The sequence below is a fragment of the Elaeis guineensis genome, chromosome 3 (genome assembly GCF_000442705.2).
Source record: "Elaeis guineensis isolate ETL-2024a chromosome 3, EG11, whole genome shotgun sequence".
Classification (NCBI taxonomy): domain Eukaryota; kingdom Viridiplantae; phylum Streptophyta; class Magnoliopsida; order Arecales; family Arecaceae; genus Elaeis; species Elaeis guineensis.
Genome location: NC_025995.2, coordinates 24,547,891 through 24,558,148, shown reverse-complemented (window position 1 = coordinate 24,558,148; position 10,258 = coordinate 24,547,891). Strand labels below are relative to the sequence as shown.

Here is a 10,258-nt window from a genome sequence, read left to right as displayed (position 1 = left end):
TAACATGATCAACAAAGATCATTGTGTATACATCAAGCATGATAGAGATAATTTTGTTATCTTATCACTATATGTTATGACATTTTATTGGCTGGTAATAACAAGGAGTTTGTAAATACCATCAAGAGATGATTAGCATCAAATTTTGAGATGAAAGATATGAAAGAAGCTGCATATATTTTGGGAGTCAAAATTTATAGGGATCATTTTAAGAGACTTTTAGCTCTCTCTCAGGAACCTTATGTCAAGAAGGTTTTAGAACGATTTTATATGCAGCATTATAATCCTATTGACACTCCTATAGCAAAAGGAGAAGGTCTTAATCTCGATATGTTCCTAAAACTGTAGAAGAAAAGAATGAGATGTCCAAGGTTCCTTACTCAAGTGCTATTGGAAGTCTAATGTACGCCACCATATGCACTAGGCCAGATATTTATTTTGCTATTGGACTAATAAGTGGCTATCAATCAAATCCTAGAAGGAAATATTGGAAAGTAGTTAAGAGAATTATGAAATATCTCAAAGGCACCTCGGACTATTCCCATGTTATGAAGGAGATTGCTTGCATTTGGATGGATATTCAGATGCTGATTGGGTAAGAGATTTAGATGAATGCAAATCTATATCTGATTATGTTTTCTTGCTCAATAATGGTGCTATATCATGGAGTAGCAAGAAACAAACCAGTATTGCATTGTTAACCATGGAAGCTGAGTTTACGGCTTACTCATCAGCAGTACAAGAAATTATATAGTTGAGGAGATTTGTGTAAAGTCTGAGAATAGTGAGCGATATAACCAGACCTATAACAGTGTATAGTGATAGTCAAGCAGCACTAGCTTATGTCAAAGATCTAAAGTATCACGGAAGAACAAAATACATAGACATTAAAAATAATTTTGTGAGAGAGATATTGGCACAAAATGAAGTGTAACTTGAAATATATTTCTACACGATAAAGTTAGCTGACCCCTTTACTAGCCTATTCCAAGAGATGTAGTTGTTACTCTGTAAATTCCATGGGGCTGTATAGAATATTAATTATTAAGAAATGCTACATTTTGTATGCCTTTACTATTAATGAATGGTGTATTTCTTTCAGATATTGAAATATACTAGCACATGCATATGTTATAAGAAATAAAAGTACATCGTCAGGTAGAATGTTAGCTCTCTCACATGAGTGACCACCTCTGATGTGAAAGTTACAACAAAAATGAGACACATGTGCACCTAAGATACAAAGATGATTAAGGGCTGATTGCTTTTTTTTTTATATGTCACCTGGAATAAAGTGATCAAGATAAGGTCCAATTTCATTATAAGGACCAAAGTATTAGTCTAAAAGAGTACCGGATTTGAGTTTGAGCATAATAGTGCTAAGAAAAGCAAGCAAATGCTAAACTCAAGCTAGATATGAGAGAATATCTATGCTGAAGATCCACATGATGGTAATATATAAAATAAATAATAGCATACGCTCTTTTTTGTTGTGAAAAGAAAGACTACTATGGCATGTATTTCATACTACATGTGCAAAGATGACCAAAAGGAAAATTGAGATATATATATTTATAACAACAATAAATCCCTGCAATCTCACAGTGTGAGTTTTTTAGGCAAATAAATTTTAGCCTCACTACTGTCCTTATGGACTTTCGACTATGTCTTTAAGTGACAAGTCAATGTTTGCTATCTTAATAGGTTTTTCCATGGTGATGAACATAATTAGCTTTATGAGATATGTTAGGAAAGCAATTAATCTAAAACTGAGAGATATAAGTAGGAAAGGAAGGCCATTGGTTATACCAACAGTGTGTATATATTCACTGATCGACCAGTTATATATATGTTAGTTAAATTTAGCTTTTTATATATAATTGTGAATATATATATTGTGCAAAAAAAGTTAAATATAACTCTTGAGTAATTGAGTATGTGTTAATTATTGGTGTATATATCAATATGTCTAAAGCGAGTGACACTCAAGAAAATATCTCTGTATTAATTGTTAATAATAGCAATTGTGATATTCCAAACATATTCACAGCAATATGCCAAGAGTGTTCACAGGTCGCATGGCATAATTACCTGTATAAATGATATGTTGTTAAACCCATCATTGTGTAAGTGGGAGATGTAAGATATATATGTCCAATTATGGGCTTAAATAATTGATACAATAAAGAAGTGGATACTTCCATATCAAGCATGGTGGTTGGTTACCGAACCACCCACTATAACTTCCGTATAAAACAAAAGGAGTTTTATCTGAAAAGAAATACTAGGAGTTTTATCTGAAGAAAGACTCTCTCTTGGAGACTCAAGATCCCACGGAAAAACAACGTAGGTAAGAGGCAATTCAGGCTGTGGTAATTGTTTTCTTTTCATTTTGTGATCCAAAACATGATCGGGATACTTAGGAAAATGATATTTAATCCATCAAGATGATTTTTCTAGATCTATCACTTTAGGCCTTTCAAGAGGTAAAATTCTATTTGTTATATCTTACAATATATATATATATATATATATATATATATATATATATATATATATATATATATATATATATATATGATTTTTAAATTTCCTTAAAAATAGATAATTTATGATTGTTTTCATTCATGCTATAATTAAAAAGGAATAATGATGTTTAACTTAGAAGACTTTTAATACTTTAAATACTTTTAGTTTTTAACATACATTTTAACTCAAATCAAGTTGGATTACTAGTCCAAGACCTTGGTTGAATCAAACCCTATGCAAATTTAATAATTACATCTTAGATTATTATTTGGTTACTATAGTTTTTGGTACCATATTTATTTTTATTGTGGAAAAGTTTTTTCATGAATATAGTTTTCATTACTAAAAAAATATTAACAAAAATTTGAAGATAATTTTTAATTTCATTAATAAAAAAAATGCAATCATTGTTGATTCAATTTTATTATCACCAACAATATTTATAGATAATTATTTCTATATATTTTAAATAATAATTATGGTAATATTTGTGATACAGTACCTTCACCATGAATTGTATGAGCTGTTAGTGATGATAATTTTTTGTTTCAGTATTGTAAAATCTTCATAAGAAATCTTCTCAAAACTATATGAAATTTGTACCATATTTATATTTAAAAAATTTTTCTATGAAAATAATTTTCACTACTTAAAACTACTAATAATAGTTTGATGATAAATCTTATTATCATCACCAAAATTGCAATCATTGGCAATGCTATTATTTTTATCATGAATAGAAGTCATAGCTAATTTTTAATTTTTCAAAATGAAAAGAAGATGTTAATTAGTCCTAGAATTGATTTTGATGATGTCAAAAGATATTTGACTATAAATTATGTTTACTAATAAATTGCTTGAGAATAGTTGTAGGTCTCCTAAAAAGCTTAATCATTTTTGCTTATGAGTCTTGTTACATCTTCAAGAAAATACAAAGGCTATATTCTCAAAAAATACTCAAAAGCATGAAAACTCAAAGGAAAAAAATTCAAAGGCCTTACTTTCAAGAAATATCAATTTCCCTCACCAAAAACCCCTCAAAATCGGAAGCAAAGAAGTATAAGAATTAAGGGGTTTAATCTTATTTAAATGCACTTTTTAATAAGTAAAAATTATATTTAAGAAGATAAGTCTAGTCTAAAAATAAGTTAGAATAGGAAATACTATCTAAAACTTCATATGGCATGCTTGGTATACATCTAAGCTAACCGAGTATGAGAAAACAAGAAAGATAGAAGCCTTCAGAACACAGAATAATTCGCTGAGTTATGCCAATGATCAACTTAGCTGATTGAGTCTGGAGCTAAGCTAGTGAAGAGAAGAGCCAACTCAGTCTCATAGGAAGTTGAACATAAAAAGCAATATAAATCAATATTTCTTTTGAGCCGATTCAGAAAATTAATAAGTTGATCTAGCTATCAAGTGAGTCGACCAAGATAGGATCCGAGCCAATCCGATCTCAGGCTAGCAGAGCGAGACAGAATGTTGGATTTTTAACACCTACCATTTAGACTCAAATTTTTTATTAGCCAACTTAGTGCTATGGTGAGCCGACTTAGTATTTGGATGAGCGGACTCAATGAATGCAGACAAAATAATGGTTAGTTTTTCAAAAGTTCTGAAACATGGCTAATTAATTCCAAACGGCTATTTTCTTGTTCCAAATAACTATAGCATTAATTGAAAATATTTTTTAGTCAATAAATATGAGGATTTTATAAAGGGAATTAATTTTTAAAATTTTAAAAGAAATTTTAAAATTTTTTGAAGCTCATTGAGTATTCATTCGAGAGAAAAAAAAAGTAAGGAACCAAAAAAAAAAATTAAGAGAGTCATAAAGAAAAAAGAAAGATAACGATAAGTCAGGCCATGAGGCTGCAGATCTGGATGCTGCAATAGGTAGAATGTAGATTGTTCTTGTTAGGATTTGATGCCTGAGATTCAGCCCACATTGAGCCCACAGTGAAGTTCGCGGCGAAAAACGGAGTCCAACGAGACCAAGATCACCTGAAACGGAGCTCGGATGGAGGAGATACGAGCTTTTGAAGTCAGCATGAGAATTGAGGCGGTGGAGGACCGCCGGCGACCGGCGGCGGGCGGCAGCGGCGCGGCCGCAGGCGGCGGCGCGCGGGACGCGCGACCCAGGCCTGCACGGGACGCGCGACCCAGGCCCGCGGGGACGCGCGACCCAGGCCCAGGCCTGCGCGGGACCGCGACCCAGGCCTGCGCGGGACGCGCGACCCAGGCCCGCGACCCGGCCCGGTCCACCGTGGACGGGCGGTCCACGGCGGGGCCTGTGGACCGCGTGGGCGTTTCCCACATGTTTTCACGGTCCACGGCACTATTCCATGGATCGGAGCGCGATCCAACGGCCCAGGTGGCTCCCGATCTTGATCCGACGGTCTGGGACGCTGACTTGTTTAGGACTCTTAAACCTAATCTAATTAGGTTTTAAGCTCTGTTTAACCCTTTAAAAGGACCTGAGACGAACAGAGAAGGCAGAGGTGCTCGGGTTTCTCGCCGTACGAAGGCCGTACGAACTAGAGGAGAGAGAGAGGCGTGAGGCTGCTGTGAGAGAAGGAGCAGGAGGCTCCTGGACAGCAATCGCTAGGCTCTTCAGGGGTTCATGGGGGTCTTCAAGAGAGAGAGAGCTTTTGTGAGGAAAACTTCAGGTGAGAGAGAATTGGGTGTACAAGGGTTGAGGGTGAGGTCTCCTCTTATAAAATTTTTTTTCATAGTGAAGTTTGCATGCCCCGTGGAGGCGAGCCCTTTTGTGGCTGATCCACGTATTTTGATTGTTTATCCTTTTGTTTTGTTTCTTCTTTCTTTCTGCTACATCACGTGGTACTGAAAGGATCTTGGGAGGTGGTGTCCTGGCCAGACATCCACCCAACAAGTGGTATCAGAGCAAGGCAGTACAAGACGCAGATTGCAGTAGTGGTAAGCAAGACTGAAGATGGAGAAGACAGAACAATCAAGATGGAGATCAACAAGTTTGATGGTAAGAGCAATTTCTCCTTGTGGCAGGTAAGGGTGAAGGACGTGCTCATCCAACAGGGGTTGATCGATGCTCTCTTATGCGATGAGAAGCCGACCACCATGGAGGTGCGGGATTGGAAACGGCTACAGATGCAGGCGGTGAGTACCATCCGCATGTACCTGACGGATGAGGTGGTGATCCATGTGCTGAGTGAGACTTCTCCGACGGTGCTGTGGTCGAAGCTCGAGGAGTTGTACATGGCGAAGTCTCTCACCAACACTCTTTTCCTCTGGAGGCAGTTTTACCAACTGCGGATGACTGAGGGACAGAGCGTGCAGGAGCATTTGAGCCACTTCCAGAAGATCCTCACTGACCTTCTCAGCGTTGGCGAGAACGTTGAGGAGAAGACCAGGGCACTGGTTTTGCTGGCGTCGCTTCCCTCTTCATACGAGTCCTTGGTGACTGTTTTCTAGTGGGGAAGAGCACTATCAAGATGGACGAGGTCACCGCGGCGATACTCCAGAATGAGGTTCTCAGGAGGGAGAACCCAGCTTCGAGCTCAGGTGCGATAGCTTAGCTTTGGTGGCTTCTGGAGGAGTAGGAGGTGGTAGACGGAGCGACAGGAGATCGCAACAAGGACGGTCTAAGTCCAGGAGGGACTTGAGCAAAATCAGGTGTTACCGGTGTGAGGAGTTGGGGCATCTAGCCAGAGATTGTCCTCAACTGAAAAATCGGACGGTGGCTGCTGTAGCGACGGTCGGCAGTGATTCAGATGGAGATGTCCTGGAGATATCTGACGAGGTATCTATTTCTTCCCAGCAGTGGATATTAGATTCTGCATGCCCTATCATGTGTGTTGCAGAGAGGAGCAGTTTGACTTCTGGAGAATAGTGAGGGCACTGTATATCTGCCGGATGGATCGAGCTGTGCGATCAGAGGCATTGGGACGGTCAGCTGGAGGACACATGACGGTGCAGTGAGGAGATTGGGGGAGGTCCGATACATACCCGATTTCAGCGGAATCTTATCTCACTTAGCAGACTGGATTCGAGAGGCTACAGGACGGTAGCTGGTGGAGGAATCCTGAGGGTACTACGCGGCGATAGGATTGTGCTGGAGGGGAAGAAGGGAGCAGAGGATATTATTACCTGGCGGGGAGCCCAGTGCGAGGTGGAGCTTCGGGAGCCAGGTGGAGCCCAGAGCGAGGTGGAGCTCCAGGAGGCGGATCGGGCACGAGACAGGAGACTCAGGAGGACGAGAGGCGACGTCGCAAGGTGAGAATCCTATTGCCGCAGGATGATGCCCCGAGCAGGTCTCAGGTCAGGAGGAGCACAGCATACGATGGAGATGGGATCGAGCAGCCTGGCTCGACTCCCATGTTTGCCCATCCATGATCAGCAGGCGATTGCCCCAGGGCATGGGGGCGAGGAGATCCAGAAGCTCTCGAAGTTTGGAGGAGGCCGAATATCGAGTCGAGGTGAGATTGTTAGGATTTGACGCCTCGAGATTCAGTCCACATTGAGCCCACGTGAGGTTTGCGGTGAAAAACGGAGTCCAACGAGATCAAGATCACTTGAAACGGAGCTCCGATGGAGGAAATACGAGCTTTTGAAGTTGGCACGAGAATCGAGGGACGGAGGACCGCCGGCGACCGGCGGCGGGTGGTAGCGGCGCGGCCGCAGGCGGCGGCGCGTGGGACGTGCGACCCAGGCCTGCGCGGGACACGCGACCCAGGCCCGCGCGGGATGCGCGACCCAGGCCCAGGCCTGTGCGGGACGCGCGACCCAGCCCGCGACCCTTTGCCCCGATCCACCATGGACCGGGCGGTCCACGGCGGGGCCTGTGGACCGCGTGGGCGTTTCCCATGCGTTTCTCGCGGTCCACGGTACTATTTCGTGGACCGGAGTGCGATCCAACGGTCCAGGTGGCTCCCGGTCTTGATCCGACGGTCTGGGACGCTGACTTGTTTAGAACTCTTAAACCTAATCTAATTAGGTTTTAAGCTCTGTTTAACCCTTTAAAAGGACCTGAGACGAACAGAGAAGGCAGAGGTGCTCGGGTTTCTCACCGTACGAAGGCCGTACGAACCAGAGGAGAGAGAGAGGCGTGAGGCTGCTGTGAAAGAAGGAGCAGGAGGCTCCTGGACAGCGGTCGCCAGGCTCTTCAGGGGTTCAGGGGGGTCTTCAAGAGAGAGAGAGCTTTTGTGAGGGAAACTTCAGGTGAGAGAGAATTGGGTGTACAAGGGTTGAGGGTGAGGTCTCCTCTTATAAAATTTTCTTTTCATAGTGAAGTTTGCATGCCCCATGGAGGCGAGCCCTTTTGTGGCTGATCCACGTATTTTGATTGTTTATCCTTTTATTTTGTTTCTTCTTTCTTTCTGCTGCATCACGTGGTACTGAAAGGATCTTGGGAGGTGGTGTCCTGGCCAGACATCCACCCAATAGTTCTACAATGATTTGACAAAGATGGTGCCAGCAAAGTCGGTGAGGATGGAGGCACCAGTGCCGCAGTAGCAAAGGGCACGAAAGTGGAAGAAGATGAGGGTGAGGAGAACAGACTCGATAGCGAGCGACTGGAGGAGGGAGGGGGAGGAGAGATGGGGTTAAGATTTTAAGGAAGAAGAAGCAGGTAAAGTTGGGGTCGAGAGGAGGTGGCGAAGAAAAGAGGGCAAGGGAAAGGATGGAGGGTAGGGGAAAGCCCTTCATCCTCTTTTTTTCTTATGCATACGACGGAATTTAACTGACCTAGTATACCACTAAGTCGGTGCACCGTGCGTTGGATATAATTTCCCCAAGCTTTATGATCAATCACTTTTCGCATGCCCCTCCACCGTGGAGCAGAACAATCACTTTTTGCATGCCCCTCCACTATGGAGCCGAACTAATGCATGATACCTCATTCAAACCAAGTGCTCGCATTTCATTCATCATCATCGTAATCTTTTATGATATGGGACAGCACAAGTGATCTTGGGTTTTGAAGCTCCCTGAAAGTCGTAGATTGCTAGAGAATGCGGCAGTAGACGCGAAGTATCCGGAGAATGACGGACTCTAAAAGGGCACAACAATGTCGTGACAACAATTTATAAGGTGCTACCACACAAGTAAACAACTTTGTTAACGAAATTTAAGCCACTCCATCTTCATTCTAGGCTGGAACTTTCCAACTCATATCATCTGCAAACATACGCTAGCCAACCCAAACAGCACCATCGCATCACTTCAATTTTTCTCTCACGCACTTAATCAATCCTCGTCTTCTTTGGCTTCCTGGGTCTCCGTTGCTGCTGCCGTCTCCTCCTCGTTCTTGGACCTGCACTCTTTCAGAGCCTGGATCAAGCTCTGAAGACAGGCCTCAACGTTCTCCTCAGCAGCTCTACCCACAGTCTTGCGCATCAAATTCTCCGCCACGTCCGCTGGCGTGATCTGCTTCTCCTCCATGAGCCTTCTTATGCTATCGAACAGCCGATGCTCACCGACACCAAGATAGTTCCTCGCCAGCACCTTAAACCCTTCAAAGCTGCAATAAGAAAGTTCGATGTGCTTGTCCATCCTCCCTCTCCTTATCAGTGCTGGGTCCAGCTTGTCAACGTGGTTCGTGGTGAACACGATCAGCCGCTCGCCGCCACATGCCGACCACAATCCATCAATGAAGTTGAGAAGCCCCGACAGCGTCACCTTGCTCTCCTCCTTGTCCTCCCTTGTCATCGCCTTCTTCTTATCCTCCTCGCTACCTCCCTCCGATGATGCCTCCCTCTTCCTCTTCTGCGACAAGTCCAGCGAGCAGTCGATGTCCTCGATCACAATGTTCGACTTGCTTGTCGTCTCGATCAGCAGCTTCCGCAGTGCAGTGTTGTCCTTCACCGCTGTCAATTCCAAATCATATACATCGTAGTCAAGTAGATTAGCCATGGCAGCGATCATGGTGGACTTGCCGGTACCTGGCGGGCCATGGAGGAGGTAGCCTCGCTTTCATGGCTTGCCAATTCTGGCATAGAACTCCTTGCCGTCTCTGAAGGCCAGGAGGTCTTCGATGATGTCTTGCTTCTTGTCGGGCTCCATGGCAAGGGTGTCGAACGTCGCAGGGTGCTGGAAGGGGACGTGGCTCCACACCAGCTTCTTGTGCTCATAGCAATCATAATTTGAGCTGTTGGTGTAGAGCTTGCGCTGGCGATTGCTCACGCCGATGGCCTTGCCTTTCTCCATGACATGGTGGAGGTAAGAGCCGTGGATGAGCTTGCGGTGGCGGCGGTGGAAGGTGAGCCGGTAGAAGCGGCGGTCGTCAGGGACCGGGTAGAACGAGATGGAGCGAGTCTGGAGAGCGGTCTTGCTCGACGTCCACCAGACTCTGGCGCCCTGGAAGTCGTCGGTGACCTCCTCGTAGTCGTCCATGCTGGGCGCCGTCCTTGACTGTCTCGGCCTTGAGGCGCTTGGCGCGATCGGAAGAGGAGGCGCTGAGGTAGCCTCGATGGCGGTGTAGGCCTCGCTGCGCTTGAGCCGCTCGCTGGTGTACTCGGCGAAGGTGATCTCGATGTAGGGGTAGACGAAGCCAACCAGCTTGGAGGCGTAGGTGGAGAGGTAGATCTCAAGTGGGAAAGGGAAGTGCCGGGGAACCACAGCCCACAAGAACATGAGGCTGGCGATGATGGCTGATCCCGTCCCAGCCCAGATCTCAGGCGACATAATCATCTTCGTAGCCTCTCCTCTCTCTCTCTCTCTCGGTGTGTGTGTCTAATGGTTTAGACTCTTG

General features: G+C 44.0%; 1 pseudogene; it reads right to left on the bottom strand.

The window, feature by feature from the left end:
• Positions 1-8,487: 8,487 nt before the first annotated feature.
• On the bottom strand, positions 8,488-10,258 carry LOC105035547 (AAA-ATPase ASD, mitochondrial-like; annotated as a pseudogene).